This window comes from Symphalangus syndactylus, chromosome 4 (assembly GCF_028878055.3).
Source record: "Symphalangus syndactylus isolate Jambi chromosome 4, NHGRI_mSymSyn1-v2.1_pri, whole genome shotgun sequence".
In the NCBI taxonomy this organism is placed as follows: domain Eukaryota; kingdom Metazoa; phylum Chordata; class Mammalia; order Primates; family Hylobatidae; genus Symphalangus; species Symphalangus syndactylus.
In genome coordinates, this window is record NC_072426.2 from 34,735,101 (window position 1) to 34,756,936 (window position 21,836).

A 21,836-nucleotide genomic window follows, 5' to 3' on the forward strand; every position below is an offset into this window, starting at 1 on the left:
TCGATCTGGGCAATGATTTTTTGCATATGATGTCAAAAGCTCAGGCCACAAAGGCGGAAATTATTAAATGAGACTACATCAAACTAAAAAGCTTCTTCATAGTAAAGAAAACAATCAACAAAATGAACCAGCAACTTAGGATTCAGAAAAAATATTTGTGAACCATACATGTAATAAGAGGTTAATATCCAAAAAATATAATGAACTCATACAACTCAATAGCAAGAAAATCAAATAACCCAATTTAAAAAATGGGCAAAGAACCTGAATAGACATTTTTCAAAAGTTGACTTCAGGAAGGCTGGTGTGTAAGTCTGGCCTTACAAATGACCAGCAGATATATGAAATGGTGGTTGACATCACTAATTATCAGGGAAATGCAAATCAAAACCACAGTGAGCTATGACCTCACACCACTTAGAATAGCTATTATTAAAAAGACAACAGATAGTAAGTGTTGGTGAGGATGCAGAGAAAAGAGAACCCTGGTACACTGTTGATTGGAATATAAATTGGTACAGCCATTAAGGGAAACAGTATGGAAGTTCCTTGAAAAATTAAAAACAGAACTACCTTATGATTCAGCACCCCACTACTGGGTATATTGCCAAGGAAATAAAATCAGTACCTCAAAGAGATATTTGCACTCCTGTGTTTGGTGCAGCATTATTTATAATAGCCAAGACACAGAAAAGAACTAAATTGTCTGTTGACTAATGAATAAATAAAATGTGGTGCATATATATATATATATATATATATGTATATATAATTAAACACTATTTGATCATAAAGAGAGATAAATCCTGCCATTTGTGACCACATGGATGAACATGGAGGACATTACGCTAAGTGAAATTAGCCAGACACAGAAAGACAAACACTGCATGATCCCATTTATATGAGGAATTGAAAAAAGTCAAGTCTATAGAAACAGAGTAGAAGGGCTAGGAGTAGAAGGGAAGATGAAAAGATGTTGGTCAAGGAGTACAAAGTTTCAGTTATGAAAAATGAATGAGTTCTGGAGACTTAATACACAGTAATGTGAATATAGTTAACCATGCTTTATTATACTTGAAGTTTGCTGAAAGGGTAGATCTTAATTGTTCATAACACACACACACACACACACAGCAAAAAAATAACTATAAAAGGTGACAGATATTAATTAGCTTGACTGTGATTATTTTACAATGTGTATGTTATCAAAACATTGGCTGGGGGTGGTGGCTCATGCTTGTAATCCCAGCACTTGGGAGGCTGAGGTGGGTGGATCACCTGAGGTCAGGAGTTCAAGACCAGCCTCACCAACATAGCGAAACCCTGTCTCTACTAAAAATACAAAAATTAGCTGGGTGTGGTGGTGCGCACTTGTAATCCCAGCTACTCAGGAGGCTGAGGCAGAAGCATCACTTGAACCCCAGAGGCAGAGGTTGCAGTGAGCCGAGATTGTGCCATCACACTCTAGCCTGGGTGACAGAATGAGGCTCTGTCTCAAAAAAAAAGAAAACATTGAGTTATATACTTTAAATATATACAATTTTTGTCAATTTTTACCTTTATAAAGATGGAAAAAATACTGAAATTAGTTGCCACTGTTTGAAAATTGAGAGACTGCACATCAAAATCTAGAGTTCCAGTTACAGGTTGTTCATTATTCACTGCCCCTCTCCTCTTTCTCACCCCTGCTTCATTCATTCGTGTATACAATCACCATGCACAGGGTAGGCCCTTAGTATGTGCTGGAAACTATGCTTCGGCGGGGAGGCCTGGAAAACCATCACCCTGCTTGCTCTGTGCCTGTTTCTCAATTGACACACAGTGAGGTGGAGCCAGTCCTCTCTGGAATATAGCAAATCTGATCTGCCTGCAGCAGACACAGTGGGTAGGGGAGATAGAAAGGGAAGAAATGCCATGAGTTGATGCTCTGGAGAAGGTGAGGCTGGCTTAAAAAGTCTTCACTAACCGCATGTCCGGCTTTACCCAATTGAGATCAAACTCTTCCATAAACTTCCAGGACACACCCCAAGCTCAGCTAACTTCCCTGAAGCTGCAGATTTTGTTCTGATGACAATTGCTGCGTTTTTTGATCTGTTCTTTATGTCTGTGTGGAGCACCTTTGCTTTATCAAAATGCTGAGGGCCAGGAGTCCAGGCCTGGGGGTCTGTCCCTCAGATCTTGTAGGCAGACCTTAGTGCCAGCAACAAAAACCAGAAAATAAGACGTCTGGCTCTAGGCAGGACATTCGTGTCCTCCTATCCACCGAGACCTCCCCTAGGAACTCGCTTGGGAGTTTAATCATGCTTACTGGCAAGATATTACTCCGCACATTTAATTTAGCCCTCTGCTGTCAATTTCTTAATCTCTGTCTTTAGTGAGAAGAGACAGCAGTTGGTTATCGTCTTTTTAAACACTCCGTGCTGTTACTGAGTCATTTCCCTCCCCACAGTCTTCCCCACTCCAGGATAAATAACCCTACTCATTCAACCTTTCTGTGGTGCTCTTGAGAGAAAAACACTCTACAGTTATACGAAATAAGAAGACTAATAATTTCCGTAATTGTATCTTTCAACCCAACCCCTGGCCAGGACATTTTGTTTCTCAAACTACTGTCACTCATCTCAAAGATACTGCAGCAGCAAAAGGAGATGGAGGCAGAAGCTGAATCCCCAAAGGGTGAGCCCAGGCAGATGGGGAGGCTGGTGGAGCCTGAGCTGGGACTCTGGTGGATGGACTGAAAGTGCTGCGTTCAGTCGGATATGGCGTTAATATTTTCCATCTCATTTGATGACAACAATATGCCCTGCCTCAAGGAAAGTCAATATGTAAAAATACATTTTTTTCACAGAAAATAAACTGAAGAAATCACATAACCTCAGAGCCCATTTAACTGAACCCCATCCTTTTTAATTATTTCAATGGTTTTGGAGTAAAGGTGGTTTTTGGTTACATTGATAAGCGATTTAGCGGTGGTTTTTGAGATTTTGGTGCACCCGTCAGCCAAGTAGTGTACACTGTACCCAGTTTGTAGTCTTTCCTCTCTCACTCCCTCTCAACCTTCCAAGCTGAGTCCCCAAAGTCCATTATATCACTCTTATGCCTTTGTGTACATCATAGCTTAGCTCTCACTTATAAGTGAGAACATTTGATACTTGGTTTTCCATTCTTGAGTTACTTCACTTAGAATAATGGCCTCTACCTTCATCCAAGTTGCTGCAAAAGACATTATTTCACTTCTTTTTATGGCTGAGTAATATTCCATGGTGTATGTGCATACACATATATATACATGTACACACATATATCTTTATCCACTTGTTGGCTGATGGACATTTAGGTTGGTTCCATATCTTTGCAATTGTGAATTGTGCTGATATAAACACGTGTGTGTATGTCTTTTTCATATAATGACTTCTTTTCCTTTGGGTAGATATCCAGTAGTGGGATTGTTGGATTGAATGATAGTTCTACTTTTAGTTCTTTAAGGAATCTCCATACTGTTTTCCATAGTGGTTGTATTAATTTACATTCCCACCAGCAGTGTAAAAGTGTTGAACCTCATCATTTTTGAGATGAAGAAACAAAAGCCCAGAGTGATTGCATGATGGCATATTGTGAGTTGATATTGGTGTGTCTAGAATTCATAACTGTATTCCGTGAACAAGCATAAAGACTTAGGGTATTTATGAGTGGTCCTCCTGCCCTGGCCTCCCGAGTAGTAGGTGTGAACTACCACATCCATCTAATTTTTGAAATTTTTTTATAGACAGGGTCTATGTTGCCTAGACTGGTCTCAAACTTCTGGCGTCAAGCGATCCACACCCCTCAGGCTCCCAAAGAGCTGGGATTTAGGCATGAGCCACTATGCTCTGCCCAGCTTTTACATTTTTAAATGGTTGAAAAAAATCAAAAGAAGAAAAATATTCTAACATGTGAAAATCATATGCCATTCAAATTTCAGTGTTCACAAATAAAGTTCTATTGGAACACAGCAATGGTCATTTGTTTACAAATTGTCTATGACTGCTGTCATACTACAACGACAGAGTTAGCAGTTGTCAGAGACTGTATGGCCAACAAAACCTAAAATATTACTTACCTTTTCAGAGAAAGTTTTCTGACCACTGATCTAGAACCAGGGATTTGGCAGTCGTGTCCTCATGATGTAGTTATAAAATTTTTGTTATTTTTTTATAGAGACAGAGTCCCAGTCTGTCACCCAGGCCAGAGCACAATGGCATGATCACAGCTCACCACAGCCTCATCCTCCAGGGCTCAAGCAACTCTCCCACCTCAGCCTCCTAAGTAGCTGGGAATACAGGTGTGTGCCACTATGCCTGGCTATTTTTTTTTAATTTTTAGTAGAGATGAGGTCTTGCTAAGTTGCCCAGGCTGGTCTCAAACTCTTGAGCTCAAGCAATCCTCCTGCCTTGGCCTCCCAAAGTGCTGGGATTATAGACACAAGCTTCTATGCTTGGCCTATGATGTACTTTTAAATGAAAGGCTGTGGACTCCCATGAACCTAGAATGTTGTGTGATCCTGAGATTGAAAAAATGGTAGAAACCACACATGCCCCAGAAGAGTCCACTTACCTATTAGCTTTATATGACAAAAAAAACCCTACTATCTTTTCATGTAATAATTTAAAGCATTAATATCCTATCTAGCCTCTCTTTGTGTGTCACACATGAAACGCTGAGCCCCAGGACCTGGATTCTATATAATTTGCTCTGTTCAGTATTCAGTAAAAATATGAAACGCTTTTTAAAAAAGAAAATGTGACAACAGCATTTATATCACTGATGTGACTCCTGGAAACTTGTAGTAACAAAATGTGCCCTTTTTCTTGTTTTCTCCCTTCTTTCAAACTGAGGCCATGACACAGACATTATTCAAAGGAACACATGGAAAAAGCAGCTCATTGAGCCTGTGAGAGGGCAAATGATCTAATCTACAAGGAAGCTTTTAAGCAGCCGATTAATCTAGATTGGCTCTATTCAATATTTCCTGTGATCTTCATTAGAACATATTCTACTTTCCTTTATCAGCCAAGATAACAGATAAGATAAAGGATAAAAGAAGTTTAGAGACCCAGTTTTGACAGGAGACCCTTGACTTTGGAGGGAATCTCCTTTTTTTTTTGAGATGGAATCTCATTCTGTTGCCCAGGCTGGAGTGCCATGGCACGATCTTGGCTCACTGCAACCTCTGCCTTTCAGCCTCCCGAGTAGCTGGGACTACAGGCGTGCACCAGCATGCCCGGCTAATTTTTATATTTTTAGTAGAGATGGGGTTTCACCACGTTGGCAAGGCTGGTCTTGAACTCCTGATGTCAGGTGATCTGCCTGCCTCGGCCTCCCAAATTGCTGGGATTACAGAGGTGAACCACTGTGCCTGGCCGGAATCTGGTGTTGGATGTCTGTTGTGGGGACCATGAGGTCAGGGACTCAACAGGCTGAGGGAGGGGAGGAGGGAAAGTGGTTAGGGAAGCTGTTTCCAACTGCATTTTCTCTCCCATCCCTCAGGTCCTCAGCCCCTACCATCCAAAACCCAGCGATACACTGTCTAGGCAGGGGCACATGACAGTTACCTTGGAGGTTGCTTTTACTAATATGACTGATTCTAAGGTGGGAATGACCACTTTACTGAGCCCCCAGGAGGCCTGGTTTATCCCTAATAGAAAGCAGTCATAACTCCCCTGGCATTGGATGCCTGGGGGAACTTTTGCTTCGGGTACTGTTTTTCCCACTGGGTTCATAGCTTCCTACTCACATCCATAATACCTCTCCTGCCTGAGCTCCGCTACCACATTCCCTCAAAATCTTGTAATCCAGGAGAATTAGAATAGTTGAATTCACACATCCTACCCTGCTCCCCTTCCTTAACTTTTGCAAATGGCCCTAGATGCAAATGAGGCCAATAGAAATAAGAAAAGATACAAAAGAATAAATCATGTGCAATAATAATGCCTTCAGGACTTCATACGTGTGTTCTTGACACCAGCACACTTTACAGCTAACACATAAAAGGTGCTGTCCCTTAATGATGAAAGCATGCTGATTTTCATAAGCCCAAATCACATTAGGAATGCCACTTTATTTCTTGACAATCAAAGCTGTGTTCAGTGTAGCCTGAAGAAACACAATGATGAGATATTTCTTCATTATTTCATACGCTCTTGAATATATAAATGTGAAGCATGCAAAACTCAGAATTGATTAGGAAATGATTACCTTTTTCCCCTTCTCTGAGGGGCTCCATTGAATGATAATATTCTTAGCTAGATGAAATTGACTATGTTCATTTCTGCTGTCATGCATAATAAGGGCTTGGAGGATTTTGAAAATATAATGAACTCTGTGGGGTTTGATTAGCTGAAGAACAAGACCTTTAAAGTTGATGAGCTTACAGTTGTGCATTTGACGTTGACACATTACTCCAGGGCGGTGTTCTGAAACAATGACACCAACACACATCTCTGGAGATGAATAAGGAGGTTGGAATAACTTGCAATAGGTAGTTTTGTCTGCAGTTTGAAAATTAACATACTCTGTTTAAAATACTTGTGATTAAAGAAAAAACAACTGTAGAAATATACCAATCCCTTTAAAAAATTATCTATTTAAAGCATCAGAAAAAACAAACAAAAACAAAGGTAAGAAACAAAGGAATAAGAGTTAGATATGAAAAATCAACCATCCCAGAATCAAGCATTCAGCAGTTTTATAACTGGCATTTTATCAGGCATATATCAGTGACATCAATTTCTTTTCTTTTCCTTTTTTTTTTTTTTTTTTTTTTTTGAGACAGGATCTCACTCTGTTGCCCAGGCTAGAGTGCAGTTGTGTGATCATAGCTCACTGTAACCTCAAACTCTTGGACTCAAGTAATCTTCCTGCTTCAGCTTCCTAAATGGCTAGGACTACAGTTATATGCCACTATAACCAGCTAATTTTTTTATTTTTTGTAGAGATGGGGTCTAGCTATGTTGCCCAGGTTGGTCTCAAACTCCTGATCTCAAGAGATCCTCCTGCCTTGGCCTCCCAGAGTGCTGGGAATATAGGTTTGAGCCACTGTGCCATACTGCAGTTTTTTAAAAAGTCATTTCATGAGCAAAACAGATACACATGTGCACACGCACCCCCAGGTTTCCAGGAATCTTCAATAATTATTTGATTCTAATTGCAATGCTTTTATTCCAAGTTTTATTTATGGATGACAGATCTTCATCCACAAATAAAAGGAACAAACTTAGATCCTATTTCCAAGCACTGCTTTTGTAATAAATACTCACACGCATTTATTATATGAATGAAAAGCACTATTATTCCAGAAAATTGTTCTTTGGACAAAATTATGCATGATTTGAATACGTGAGAAAAAAGAGTAAATAATAGTTTAATGCAAGGAACTAAAAATGCATGTATTAACAAAAGTTCAGGAGATAGGAAGAGAACAAATTAATACATCAATATGACGGTACATTAAAAAGAAAATCTAGACTTAGGAGCCGTAATGCCCACGCCAGACAGATCTGCAATCAATTCTAACACAAGTAACTCCCAATGTCTAAAATGTGTAGAAATAATATAATTATTGAAGTTACCTCCTTTCTACTGAAATAATTTTTTCCCAGAAATTCAAAAAGGAGGTAGAACTAAATATCTTCATTCATCACCCCTCTCTGCAATGTCCTTTTCTTCAACTCTATAAATCAAAAGGTCAAGTGGAGCAAGTCACATGACAGTCCACTACTCTGCAGAAAGGACTGGTGTATGTCATGTGTTTCGTTTTAAGGCAGAGAACACTTAATGACTCCAGCCTGCATTCCAGCCACCTTTAATCTCTCTCAGGCAAAGGATGAAGGGGGATTGGGGAGGAGTAGTCAGTTATCAGAGATAGGAAACAAAAAGAACTTCTCTCATTAAAATGCCAGACTTAGTGGAGAAAAACCATCTTCTGGTGGTGGTTGTTCAATTACAAAGACTTGTGGAAGTGTCCCTCTGCCTGCTTCTTTATCCCCCAAACCATATTAGAGGGCTGTTGGCTACTGGGTCAAAACAACATGCAATGAAATAGCACACAGATGAATGAAGAAGCAAGGAATTAAACTTTGTCCTCAGATGGGTACTGCTGAACTAGCCATCAAGAAAGGGCTGTTCAAATCTCCTAGGCTGTTATGTGTAGCCCAACTCTTCTGAATATTCGTAAGTCAAACCACTGAAATGTAACCCTACTTTGCTACACTAAATACTAAATGATTAGTGAGTTCCTCACATTCAATTAACTAAATAGTAACTAAGTAATTGGGTATATGGAAGCCAAAAAAAAAAAAAAGAGAGAGAATAGTCCTAGTTCCTTCTAGAAAATTTTACTCCAATTGGGGGAATGGGGGAAGAACACTTTCCTGATTTCTTTTTATACCTGACCAAATTCTCTGGTCTGGTCTCACCTAGTACCTCTCCCCTCTGCCTCTAATTTATGCTCCAGACACGCTGACTTCTTATATATTCCTCCTAAAGGCAATTGTATTCCTCCCTCAGAGACTTTGAATTTGCAGTTCCCTCCACCTGGAATGCTGTCTTCCTCCAGATCTTTCAAAGCTGCTTTCTTCTTATCAATAGGTCATAGAATATGTATTGCCTCCTGAGAGGGGCCTTTCCTGGCCACTCAATCTAAAGTAGGTCTGAAATCACTACCACATCACCCTTATTTTCCAGGTAATACCATTTGATCAATTTCTCACTTATTACTGGTTCATAGTTTGTTTCCTACTTGCCTCCAGCCCTGTAGAATTTTAGTTCTTAAAAGCAAGGCTTTTGTCTATCTTGTGAACAGTACCAGGAACATAGTAGATGCTCAATTAATATTTAAATGAATGTGAGCAAGCAGAATTCAGAGTTTGTGGGCAGAAATAAAAGAGAATAGACTTGAGGTGGCTTTTGAGAGTAGTTAAAATTGCTAAAGAAAGATAAACATATCCTAGGCCAAGGGAAGAAGTCAAGCAAAATGAGTTCTGGAAGAATTCTCCATGGGAGCAGCTTCAGGGAAGGAGGAGAAGAAAACCAACAATTATTGAGCCCTTGTTCTGAGCCCAGTGCTAGGCTGGGTACCTGAATGTCACAGCTAGAAATAATAAATCTCCTTATCCACATAAAGAGGTCTGAAGGATGGTGACTGGCACAGGGCTTGGCACAGTGAAAGCTCTTGATAAATGTCTGTTGAATGCTGGAAATGTCTGCTCCTTATTGATGTATTTACTGATGATCCAGAGAGGTAGACATGGCACATGGTCTGTTCCTACCTTAAAGGGGTTTGGCAAGGTGGACATAGTCCTCTTACCTACGGATATTGTCAAGTCATAGCAATTCTGTCTTGGCTTCCAACTATCAAACGTTGAATCTTAGGCCTAGATGGGATCTCATAGTCAGTGGGACCCAATTTTCCTGATAATGAACCCATACAGGAAAAACAACTTGTTCAAAGTCACACAGCTTGCTAACAGGTATCGCATCTCCCTTAATTACAATCTTTATTAGGGTTAAAAAAACTAATTAATTTCCAATATTCACAAATAAAGAGATTTTATGAGTTCAGATTTTTGCCCCTTCTTTCAAAAATCAGATGTTTTAAGCAAAGCTAAGCCTTCCTTTCCATGTAGCAACAACTGGCTGCATCAGAGCCACAGCTACGGCCTAGAGCTGGGCATTTTCTCTGCAGTTTGCTCTAGTTCTCCCCAGCCTTGTCTTGGTAAACAGTGGACTTTGCAGCTCCATGATTGACAGCCATCATGAGGCCAAATTGAAGTCAGCTGGGGCCTCCCCAGTGTGCAAAATAGAGTGGTGATCTTGCTGGGAAGGCCCATCCCGGTAGCTATGATTAATCTTTAGGGACAGGTGTCCTCTTCACCTTTGCTCCTTTTTCACAGAGCACGATACCTGAGATATGTCTGCAGAACTGACCAGAACAGAACTGAGCACATCTAGTCTGGAAATGGCGCTTACTCCCAGGGCCCTGGGGATAACATGAGCTGCAACTTTGTTAGGGTCAACACCACTGTCGAAGAGATATCCTCAAGAGAGTTTGGAGATTCAGTCAAAGTTAAAAGAAGCCAGTAACTTCTGAGTAATATATGAGTGACAGGAAAAGGAATAAGCATATTTATGAGAACCATATGAATGTAATATTGTAAAATATAATTGAGATTGAAAAAAAAGAGCCTCACTTGACTCAGGTATGTGCAGAGAGTAAGGAAAAAGTGCTGACTTCATGATATCATTGGTTTGTCTTTCCTGCAGGAAAGGATGTGCTGGAACATATAGATCTTCTGCTGTCCACAGCTTATCTCTTTGCCTGTCCTCCAGGGCCACTCATTTCCTCCTTAACTTCAGTCGTCAATCACTCTATTTCCTTGAATCTTCAATTGGTCTTTTCCTGAACTTGGCTCTCCTGCAACTACCAGCACTTTCATAAAATATTTTCTCCAGTTTCAAACCAAGTTCATTAAACTCAGCTACTCTAACATCCTCGATATTTACAGAAATATTTAGCAAAAACAAAAAGTCCCAAATGAAACACAAGAATAAATAGTCCAACAGTTGACATTGAACAAAGTTTATAAATCACCTCTAATTGATGATAATATCTCATCTGTAACCTTGTCAGAGAGATTTATCCTGAATATCTTAGCTAAAAAAAATAGCACCTCCAGGCTGCATCACCCATTACCCTTGTCCCCGCCTCTGTTCTGTTTTTGTTTTTTTTTTTTGCTTACTGGCTCTTATCTCAATCTGAATTTATATGTATCTCTAGTAATTTATTCTCCATCTCCCTGCTAGAGTGTGCACTCTTCTAAGACAAAAAGTTACCTATTGGTTACTGTGGTATCCAGTAAATATTTTTTTGAGTGATTGAATAAATAACATTTACTACAGTGGTGATTCTGATTAGGAGGATATTTTGAGAGAATCAAGTTAAAAAGCAAAAATTTTCAAAAGTCTTAGCTTTCATCAAGTGATGTCCGGTTACTGTTTTCAGTGTAGACAGAAATGCATAATGCTAATGCTATTAAATGAACACGGACAATATATTCCAGGCACTGCACTAAGCATTTTGCATTCATTTTCCCAGTTAATTTTCATCATACTGTAAAAAGTCATTGTTATTTGTTTTATAAGCAAATCACTCAAGGGCTCTTTACTACTGTGTTATACTGGAGAGAGCTTGCAGAACATTAATCTCAACAGGAGTTAACCAAATTAACCCTTAAAATAGCAATTTTTCGATTATGTTATGTAAATAGAGCCAGGTCTAGGCCAGGCAGGAAATGCAAATGAGGGCACACTTCTGGGAATCTGCGTTACATGAGTAGTACATGACTCATTGGAAAGAGAATAAGCTTATTTCTGTGGAACAATCCCATGAATATACAACTGTAAAAGCATAATTGGGACTGAAAACATGAGGTTCACTTTCATCAAATGGGGAAAATTTTATGCAGAAAGTGTAGACCCTGATGAGTGAAGGTACAAACTCCATTCGAGGAGGACAGCACACACCTGGCTCAAGTTGACAGGTGCAAGAATGTGGATCTTCTAATAGTTCAAGAAAGGCTGTAAATCTGGATGTTTTAAAATGCCACTCTCCAGTTATTATATATTGGTAACTAATTTAAAAAAACTGGACATAAACTATGAAGGGCAGATCTAAAAGGAAAACCCTTGTGTTCTGGATCTCAGAGTTATGTTAAAATTCACATGATTTTAAGTCTAAAGGTAAAGCTCTTACATTGGCTTAGACTTCTGATACCACACAATTATAGAAATGTAGACGAATGATGATATCTTTCACTTTCTCATGGTACTTTACATTAGAGTGGAATTTTCCAGTTTACGCAGCCCATTATCCACCCTTTTATTCTTTCCTAGTGTGGCCTAGCACTATATAGGATGGTAGGGGTTGAGAGAGGGTCCAGATGAGTTTAAAACAGTCAGAACTCTAGGGCCAGAGATAGTGGGGATAAAAAGTGAAAGTGCATAAATAAGTAGTAGCTATGAGTTCTTCCTCTGATAAACAGAATGGATTCCCAACTTGACAGTGTTTTTATATTTGCTAGAATATTATGTTTTTATGTAAATTCTTCTTGAAAGTATTTTTATATTATTGTGTTTTAAGGTCTATGTAACTTTCACTGAGGTGTGCAAATGAAATCCACAGTAGATCACTGGTTAAATCCAGTAAATGCAATGACCCTTCCAAGAACCCAAGAAGAAGTCTGGCATAGAACCCAGTCAGAGCTCACTAAGGTTGCAATGATTCAAGCACTTACCAATTAAAAAGTAAAACCAGGTCCAGAATCACTGATTCTGCCGAAAGAGCTGTTAGAAATGAGTCATTTGTTAAAATACTAACAATTACAATGGAAATGACTTAGAAAGTTGTCTAACCTATTCACCTGTTACTGTGGAGAGAATATTTTAGTAAAATTTAATCTGAAGATTTAGCTTCACTTGTTTATTTTTTTTTTCCACAGGATTTGGGAAAGTTCTATATATATATATATATATATACTGCCACTCTCTCTAACTTCTTCCTCATCTCAGCAATTCATGGCAGATTTACTGTGCCAGGAGTGAGCTGGCCCCATTTGCTACCATTCTCTTCCCAACTAGCATGTTAAGGATTTATTTTAAGTGTTTCAGCGAGATTCTGCCAGCAGATATTATGAGCGATAAGGTGATAATTCAGTGTATTCTGATGGTTATATTTCAGGAGTGTTTGAAATCTCCTCCACTTTTACTCTATGTGCTAAGGTGGGCTAATTGCAATGAAATAATCACGAAAAATGCTTTTGGCTCAGCAGATAGGATTTCCAGAGACTCAGGGCTCCCTGAACATCAAAAACCTACCGAAATCAAGGTTCCCCTGTGCCACAGCTTCTGTGGAGAGAGACAGGGAGGACTTGAGAACTCCATACAGCTTGGTGAGCTATGAGGACATGCTTGTTAATCCTTGGATTCTCCTAATCTGCCATCAAAGGCAGGCTCTGGGGCAGCCTGGTGCTCACCCTGTGAAAAACTGTTCAAGTAAGCAGAGACAGAACAAGAAATGCTAGGTAAATGTATGACACCTTAGCAAACTAGATGTCCTCACACAAACGAAAAAGCAGGAAGTCTCATGGTTACCTATGTTAAAAGTCAGGTTAGGGGCTGACTACCTGGGTTTAAAGTTTGCTTGGCTCCTTCCTAGCTCTTAACCTTGGGCTAGTTACTCAGCTTCTTTTCATCTTCTGGAGTTACTTCTCACTTTTTTCATCTTAAACATGAGCATAATAACAGTTTTATCTGACAAGGTTTCTACAAGGAATAATTTAATATAGTAAATGTAATATAAACAATGAGGTTAATTAATGTATATAAAGTATGCATTCAACAAATATTAGTTGTAATTTCCATTGTTATTGTTTACAAAAAGGAAGAGAACGTGGTTTTATAATTGTCCTTTTAGAGACACTGCAACCCTGTCTCGCATATGCATATATCATAAGTATAGTTTAACCATCCATATTCCATATTTTTTATTTTTATTTTTATTTTTGTTATTGAGATGGAGTCTCGCTCTGTCGCCCAGGCTGGAGTGCAGTGGCATGATCTCGGCTCACTGCAAGCTCCGCCTCCCAGGTTCACGCCATTCTCCTGCCTCAGCCTCCCGAGTGGCTGGACTACAGGTGCCCCCCACCACGCCCGGCTAATTTTTTGTATTTTTAGTAGAGACAGGGTTTCACCGTGTTAGCCAGGATGGTCTTGATCTGCTGACCTCATGATCTGCCCACCTCAGCCTCCCAAAGTGCTGGGATTATAGGCGTGAGCCACCGTGCCCAGCCCCATATTCCATATATTGTGTGGACTTGGATTTGCATATGGCAAGGGCAAATTTCATCCATATACATGCATACTAACTTTTATTGAACATCTGATAGGTTTCAACTACTTTGTATACTCAGAGTCCTACTCAGATGCCCAGGCTGGAGTACAGTGGTGCAACGTCTGCCTCCTGGGTTCAAGTGATTCTTGTGTCTCAGCCTCCTGAGTAGCTGGGATTACAGGTGCGCACCACCGCACCTGGCTAATTTTCACATTTTTAGTAGAAACAGGTTTTTGCCACGATAGCCAGACTGGTCTCGAACTTCTGGCCTCAAGCGATCCCTGGCTTTGGCCTCCTAAATTGCTGGGATTACAGGCATGAGCCACTGTGCCCGGCCCCTACTTTGACAAACTTTTAAACTCTCTTGTGTCCCCCATCCTCCTTAGCCTGCTTGATTTGTTCTCAAAGCACTTAGCACCTTCTATTACATCACATAACTTACTTTTGTATATGCCTATTTTTAAAAAATCACTAAATAAATTAAATTTGACTTAATGCCCATAGCATGTCTATAAAGTAGGTATTATTATCTCCATCTGACAAATGAGCAAACCAAGGTCAGAAAAGTTGCCTGAAATAACATCATCAGATATATGATGAGTCGTGGCTATGGCCCCAAACATCAACTCATGAGAGAATTTTTTTTTTTTTTTGAGACAGAGTCTCACTCTGTCGCCCAGGCTGGATTGCTGTGGTGCAATCGGCTCACTACAAGCTCCGCCTCCTGGGTTCACGCTATTCTCCTGCCTCAGCCTCCCAAGTAGCTGGGAATACAGGCACCTGCCACCACACCCGGCTGTTTTTTTTGTGTGTTTTTTAGTAGAGACGGGGTTTCACCATGTTAGCCAGGATGGTCTCGATCTCCTGACCTCGTGATCAGCCCGCCTCGGCCTTCATGAGAGAATTTTGACATATTCATAAGGTTATAAAAAAATACACAAATGCTCCAAAGAAATGCCATTTACTATGCACAATTTATACAAATAGTTTACTTTGGGTTTTCTGTACCTATTTCATAATTTTTAAAATTTTAAGTTCTGGGATACATGTGCAGGATGTGCAGGTTTGTTATATAGGTAAATGTGTGCCATGGTGGTTTGCTGCACTTATCAACCCATCACCTAGTTATTAAGCCTGGCATGCATTAGCTATTTACCCTGATACTAGTTCATATGTTTAAATAATAGTTTTTCAATTATCTACTCAACACCCAGCTTTATAAACATTTCCTAGAGTGCCCTTCTTAACAGTTCACAGTGCATTTTCACTTAGACTATACAACCAATAATACATCCTTCTAAAAATTTAATAGATTAAAATTTGAATTTCCAAGATCAGATTCTCAAATCAATTGCTGTAGATAACGGGATCGACTTTACCTCTCAAGCCAAAACCAACAGAGCTCTGACTTACTGAACATCCTTCATGACCACATACGAATTGACTCAAAGCAAAATTCAATTGTAATATACCAGACCAGGTAGTCTTAATGTCACAGGATTTAGTGGTTCTCTGAACTCTGGGAAGTAGAGTGCAAATTGCTTTTGTGTTTCTGCATGAGGCCATTGGGGAGAGGAGGGGGGATCATAATTCAACAAATTAAGAACCATCACTCCAGAACACCAAGAAGAAAAGGTCACTTCCTCACCACCCTGCCCCCTTTGAAAACATTATCTCTTTTCTTTAAATCTCCCTCTTCATGTTATGACACAAAACATCATCTCTTAATGCTGATAGTGATCAGATACTTAAATAACTGGATTAGAAAATTGCCAAATGCTATGATAATTTATGGAAGAAAACTTTCCTGAATCTAAGAAACACTGACAATTTCTCCGAGTGCCCGGTGGCATTTTAGGTTGCTGTGATCCTAAGTATGAAGCCATTTGATGCCACTGAATTCTGAAGAACTCTTCACTAATCAGCAGCGCCTTGCAGAGCCTAAAGTACTTGGTAATGAAGACTTGTGCTCTTGCTTGTTCACTACAGAAGACTGATGAGCTGGCATTGTTATTGCAAATGATTACTAATTACTTCAAAATATTGCTGGACTGTAAATTCTTGCCTTTGAAAAAAACACTATTCACAGGCTGCTATAACAGACATTTGCAAAGGGCAAAGGGATGGTTCTAGTTCCAAGGCTTTGTTACGTTTTATTTCATTTGATCATCACTAGTACCTGAGATATAAGGTACTCTGGGCAGGTTTGTTATTATTATCCTTCTTTAATAGACGAGGAAACCAATGCTCATAGAGATTAAAAACCTTTCCCCCAAACAGGTAGTTGCACTAGAACTAGGCCTTTTAATTTCTAACTTGTGCTCATTAATGTAATCTCCCATCATGACAACAGTAATAAGACAACACGACAAATGCCAGCCTGGGGAAAAACAACTGGATAGTAAGGTAGAATTTCTTATAAAGAAATATATCTTCTATTCTGTACCCAATATTTACTATTTAAGCACATATTTTGCCAGTCCCCAAGATGCTTTAAAACACATCCATTTATTGATTCAACAAGTACCTAATGATCACTCACTGGGCGCCAGGCACTACACTCTGTGTTAGGGATTCAGGGAATGAAACCTTCCCTCCACCCATAGGTAACTGGCAAAGTGTTTAGAGACAGCTATGCTGTGAAGACACCTTTCTCTACTTGGCCACAAAAATCTAACAAAATGTAAAAAAATGTTACAGTATATTGACTGGCCTAAAAGTTCTATCTCTATCTTGCCCATAAACCATGCCTCTTCACCACTGATTATGACTACTTATAACTTAAATACTCCCTGTTATCGCTTTCCCTAGTTACCCTAACTTTCCCCATAACATTCCAGACAAGGGTTTCTCAAACTGGTACTCCAGAGGAATTCCTGGAGAAAAGAGACACCAGTTTCCCTCAGCCTTCTATGTCCCTTCTTCATATAGATCATGTTTAACTAAGCTAGGCTGTCCTTCCTTGAATGCCTTAAAACTTGTTTCTCCTCAGTTCCAACCACTTTCTTTCCTGGATTAGAAGGAGCTGGGCCCTGTGCCTAACTGGCAGCAGCCCTACTACCACCTACAATTTCCCTTTTGGAGTAACTTGGAACCATTTGCTTAACTTTGTCTCAAATCTTCCATGTGCTTTTCCCATGATGGGTACCTTAACGCACAGAAATGCAAGGCTGGATAAAGGAGGGAGCTCATGGCTCCAGCTCTCTCTGGTCTTGTATTCAAAAAAGCACCATGGGCCTGGTACGGTGGCTTATGCCTCTAATCCCAGCACTTTGGGAGGCTGAGGCAGGCGAATCACTTGAGGCCAAGAGTTGGAGACCTGTCTGGCCAACATGGTGAAACTCTGTCTCTACTAAAAATACAAAAAATTAGCCGGGCATGGTGGCACAGGCCTGTAATCCAAATACTCGGGAGGCTGAGGCAGGCATGAGAATTGTTTGAACCTAGGAGGCGAAGGTTGCAGTGAGCTGAGACTGTGCTACTGCACTCCAGCCTGGGCAACAGAGTGAGACTCCCTCTCAAAAACAAACAAACAAACAAACAAACAAAGCAATATGTCTGAAGGCCTGCTGTGTGTAGAGCATGGGAATCATCTTGGTGGCACAGAAATCTGAAGGGAACACACAGAGCATGGCACGACCTATAGAATGACTTCCCTATCTATTTTGGATGGGATAGTGCGAGTTGAGAGAAAAGGTTTGTTTGGTGCACTCCAGTATAAAATACCACCAAACAGGGTGTTCTCAATCTGTGGAATACAATCCCTCCCTTCTCTACCACCCCATTTACAAGAGTGACTTCATGCAGCAGTGATTCAGACTCTCTACTGGGTATGTGTGGGGTGACAAAATCCTCCCAGCAAGCTCTGTCACGAAGTCCCCCAGTCTGGTTGAAAATCACTATTACAGAGAAACTTTCTAAGCTTCCTTAGTAAAATCAGGACAAAAAGGTATACCTTCCAATTACAATGATGCTATTTTGAACATTAAAAGTGGAAGGTGTTATACAAACATAATAATGATGCTATATAAAATCATAGTTGGCTGGGCATGGTGGCTCACACCTGTAATCCCAGCAATTTGGGAGTCCAAGGCAGGAAGATCACTTGAGCCGGGAGTTTGAGACCAGCCTGGCAGCATGAGACCCTCTTCTCTACAAAAAATTTAAAAAATTAGCCAGAGTTGGTGGCACACATCTGTGGTCCCAGCTACTCAAGAGGCTGAGGTGGGAGGATCTACTTGAACTTGGCGGGTCAAGGCTGTGCAGAGACATGCAGTAAGACCCTATCTCAAAAAAAAAAAAAAAAAAAAAAAACAAAAGGAAAAGAAAGAAAAAAGAAAAGAGAAAAGAAGAAAAGGAGAAGAGAAGTAAAGAAAAGAAAAGAAAAGAAAAGAAAAGAAAAGAAAAGAAAAGAAAGGAAAAGAAAAGAAAAGGCATAGCTTACATGTCTTGGAACTCACAGTATAGCCTGGGAGGAAGACAGGTAAATATATGTGGACATGAACCAAACGGAAAAGAGTATCTTCCACTAACTCAGGGCTTACTCTCGCTAGGCATTCTACTCTGAACTCTGCATGTATTAGCTCATTTAATTGTCACAATGACCTCATTAGATAGGCACCACTATTAGTCTCATTTTACAAGTGTAGAAACTGAAATTAGAGAGGTCACATAACTTTGCCCATGGTCACACCACAGAAGTAGGTGTCAAAGCTGGGGCTGAAATCAGCAAGCTGACTGCAGAGCCCATTCTGTAACTGCTGTGCTGCCCTGCCTCCCCTTTGTTGTTCATCAGGGTCATGAGAACAGTACATTTATTGACCCTGACAGTAATTCACTTAAAGTGATTCTGGACATTTCAAATTTTTTTTCAAAATACCCACATGAATAGATAAGTTTCTGTAAATCTGAGCATACAGAACTCTTGTGGTGGGGGGTGGGAGTTGGCAGAATGCATTACTAAAAATGATTCCTTAGTTTCTTGACCTCCCTACTTTTGTAACATAATATTTTACTGTAGTGCCCTATAGTGATAAACCTTGAGTATCTAAAGTTGTCTTAGGATTATTTTCTAGTTATAAATATTTTTATAATAAAGACATTTGGTATAAGCTTGATGGGTTCTTAACTAATATATTAAGTAATTACAATGATTTTTTTTTTTACAAACTTTTAAGCTATTTTAATAAAATGGCTATAGACCTCACTATACTTCTATTTATCTGTGCATTAATAAAAACCTGTTAAAATTTCTTTAGTACTTCTGAAAAAGTCTAGTCAAATAAGATCACTAAAAATACTGTAAAAGCTTTGAAATACTGATTGCAGATTCATTTCAAAGTAGATTTAACCCCTTTCAGGATCTGGTGTTTAAATCATGAATGTCTTCACCAACTTCAGCTCTGAAAACATAAAAATTTTAGCCAGTGCTGGCTATAGTTAAACAGTACTGGTATTACTTGAAAAAATAAAAATAAAAAATATATTGTCAAAAAAAAAAAAGACATTTGGTCTGGAAAAAGTACATTCATCCTCCCCAAGCATTCTATGTAGCATCCTTTTATCCCTTTCTTCCCCAACCTTTTCTCATTAATCAACTTTTTTAAGCATCCATGCAACTCTCTTAGCAGATATTTTTTTGTGTTTAATGTATGCCAGACTCTGTTTTAGGCATTGAGCGTACAGCAGCAAACAAAACAAATGAACATTGCCTTTCTCATAAAATTAATTGTTTGGATACAAAAATTTCGAAATGTCAAATATTATACTATTCCATATGGTGAAAACCTATGGGGGAAAAAAACTAGTGGTTGAATTTGGGGTATATTTTAAAGGCAGATCTGCTGACTAATTGAGTATGAGGTGTGAGCACAAGATTTCTGACCTGTAACTTCAAGCAGGTTGGGCATGAAGATCGTGAGCTTGGTTTGGGGCTTGTCATCATTGAGATGCCCATTTGACACCTACCTTTGGATATCCCCACAAGCAGACCTTGAGACACACATTTGAGTGCAAGTAATCTACCCAGGAGATGATCCCAGGAAACATCACAGGGAATTGAAGTGAGACGGGTAAGGACTCCACTAAAGGGTGTATTAACAAGCCAGTTGATACCATAGGCAATTGGAACTCAATCTCTCTGGGGAACGCTAAGAAACAGAAGATACCTCAAAACAAATGTCTGTGCAGGAGCATAGAAGTCCCTGAGAAGTGAACGAGCTGCAGCATTCATCCTTCAGCTCCCATCAGTCACTGGTTGACAGCAGATTATGGAGGGAGTTAACTCAGCCTCATACACAGGCCAAGTAGGCTGACTAGGCTCTAGTGCTAGAGAAAGCCTTCTGGCTAAGTTATAAATATTTACAACTGGAAGTCAGGCCAAAATGCATGGGAATTGTGCGATTCAAAGCAATATGGATGTTACAACAGCATTGTTTATCCTGACATGTGGGTGGTGATTTTAAGTAGGCTATTAGAGATACACACACACACACACACACACACACACACACACCTCTGGAGTTTAGGGTTTAGGGGAGGTGTCCCGAATGGAAATATAAATTTGGTAGTTATCAACATATTGCCAGGTTTTTTAAGCCATGAGACTGGATGATATGACCAAGGGAAAAGGAAAAATGGACAAGGGACATCACCTAATGACCGAGCACAGGGGTACACCAGCATTCAGAAGTTGGAGAGATGAAGAAAGATCAGACTGAGAAAATGTAGCTAGCAAGGTAGGAAGACAAGCAGGAAAGAGGTGTCCTAGAAGTGAAGTGAAGAACATGTTTCAAAGAGGGGGAGGTGGTCAAATGTGCCAGATGCTCCTGCCAGGTCAAGTCAGACCAGAGCTGAGAATTGACTGAAGCATTTAGTGGTAGAGAGGCCACCTGTGTTCCTGCGAGAGCAGCACGGATGATGTGGTAAGGGATAATGTCGTTCAGAGAGGGCTCGTGAGGGACCCAGAGAAGAGGCTTGGAAGCAATGAATGGGAGCAACTCAAACATCTGACTATAAAGAGGGACACAGAAAAGAAGTAGTAACTAGAAGAAGACAGGGGACAAGCATGTGAGATACTAATGGGAACCATCCACTACAGAGAGAATTATGAAAGCAGAAACAGAAGGGAGAAAAGCTGGAGTGATGTCTTAGAGTTGGCAAGAATAGATGAATCTCGTGTACATGTTGAGACTATGTCCTTAGACATGGACAGTTGGTGCCAGTACAGAAGACAAAGTGCAAGTGGGAGGTGAATATGTGTGGCAGCAGGGACTTATTAGTACCATCATTAGCTGAGCGCTCATCTGGATCTCCAGTTTAAGATTTTACTTAGGGTGACCTAGGGAGTCTGCTCCTGCCAAGAAGAAATATTTTCTCTCTGATTACAATATTGCTCAATTTATCTCATTTCATGTTTCTGTTTCTCAGTGACAGTGTCCCTTTATTGGGCTCTCATTAATTCCCTGAACTTTCAACCTGGAAGGAACCTAAGTGAAGGTTGTTCTCAGTCTCCCTATCTCGTAGAATCCATGCAATCCCTCTGGAACATTTGTGGTAAATGGCCAGTCAGCTGCAGTTTGAAATCTTTCAGGAATGAGAAGCACAGGGACCCCTAAGTCTTCTAATTTTTTTTCTTTTTTTGGAGAGCTCTCCCTTTGCCTGCCTAGACCATAAAATCTTTTCCTATTCTTACAGTTCTAGAATATTCTCCATGCCACTCAGCAATTCACCAACCAAGATTATCTGACTATTAAAAATGTAAGGTCATTGAACAGTAAAGTTGTGTTTATTGTGGCCACTGCTATATCCCTAGTGCCTAGAATAGCATATAGTAGTTGTTTAATAAATATTTGGTGAATACTGAAATGAGGTACTCCCAGCAGCCTCTAGATTGAAGTGGATATTCTTGCTG

General features: G+C 39.8%; 1 protein-coding gene and 1 long non-coding RNA gene across 4 annotated transcripts in view; one reads left to right on the top strand and one right to left on the bottom strand.

Moving 5' to 3' along the window:
• The window catches only part of ANK3 (ankyrin 3), a 556,820-nt gene that overhangs the window by 272,706 nt on the left and 262,278 nt on the right, over positions 1-21,836 (bottom strand). The gene's annotated exons all lie outside the window — the stretch shown is intronic.
• The window catches only part of LOC129480526 (uncharacterized), a 40,822-nt gene continuing 38,276 nt past the window's right edge, over positions 19,291-21,836 (top strand). The window contains exon 1 of the long non-coding RNA XR_008657069.2: positions 19,291-19,995. This is a non-coding gene — a long non-coding RNA (uncharacterized lncRNA). The remainder of the gene's footprint in view (positions 19,996-21,836) is intronic.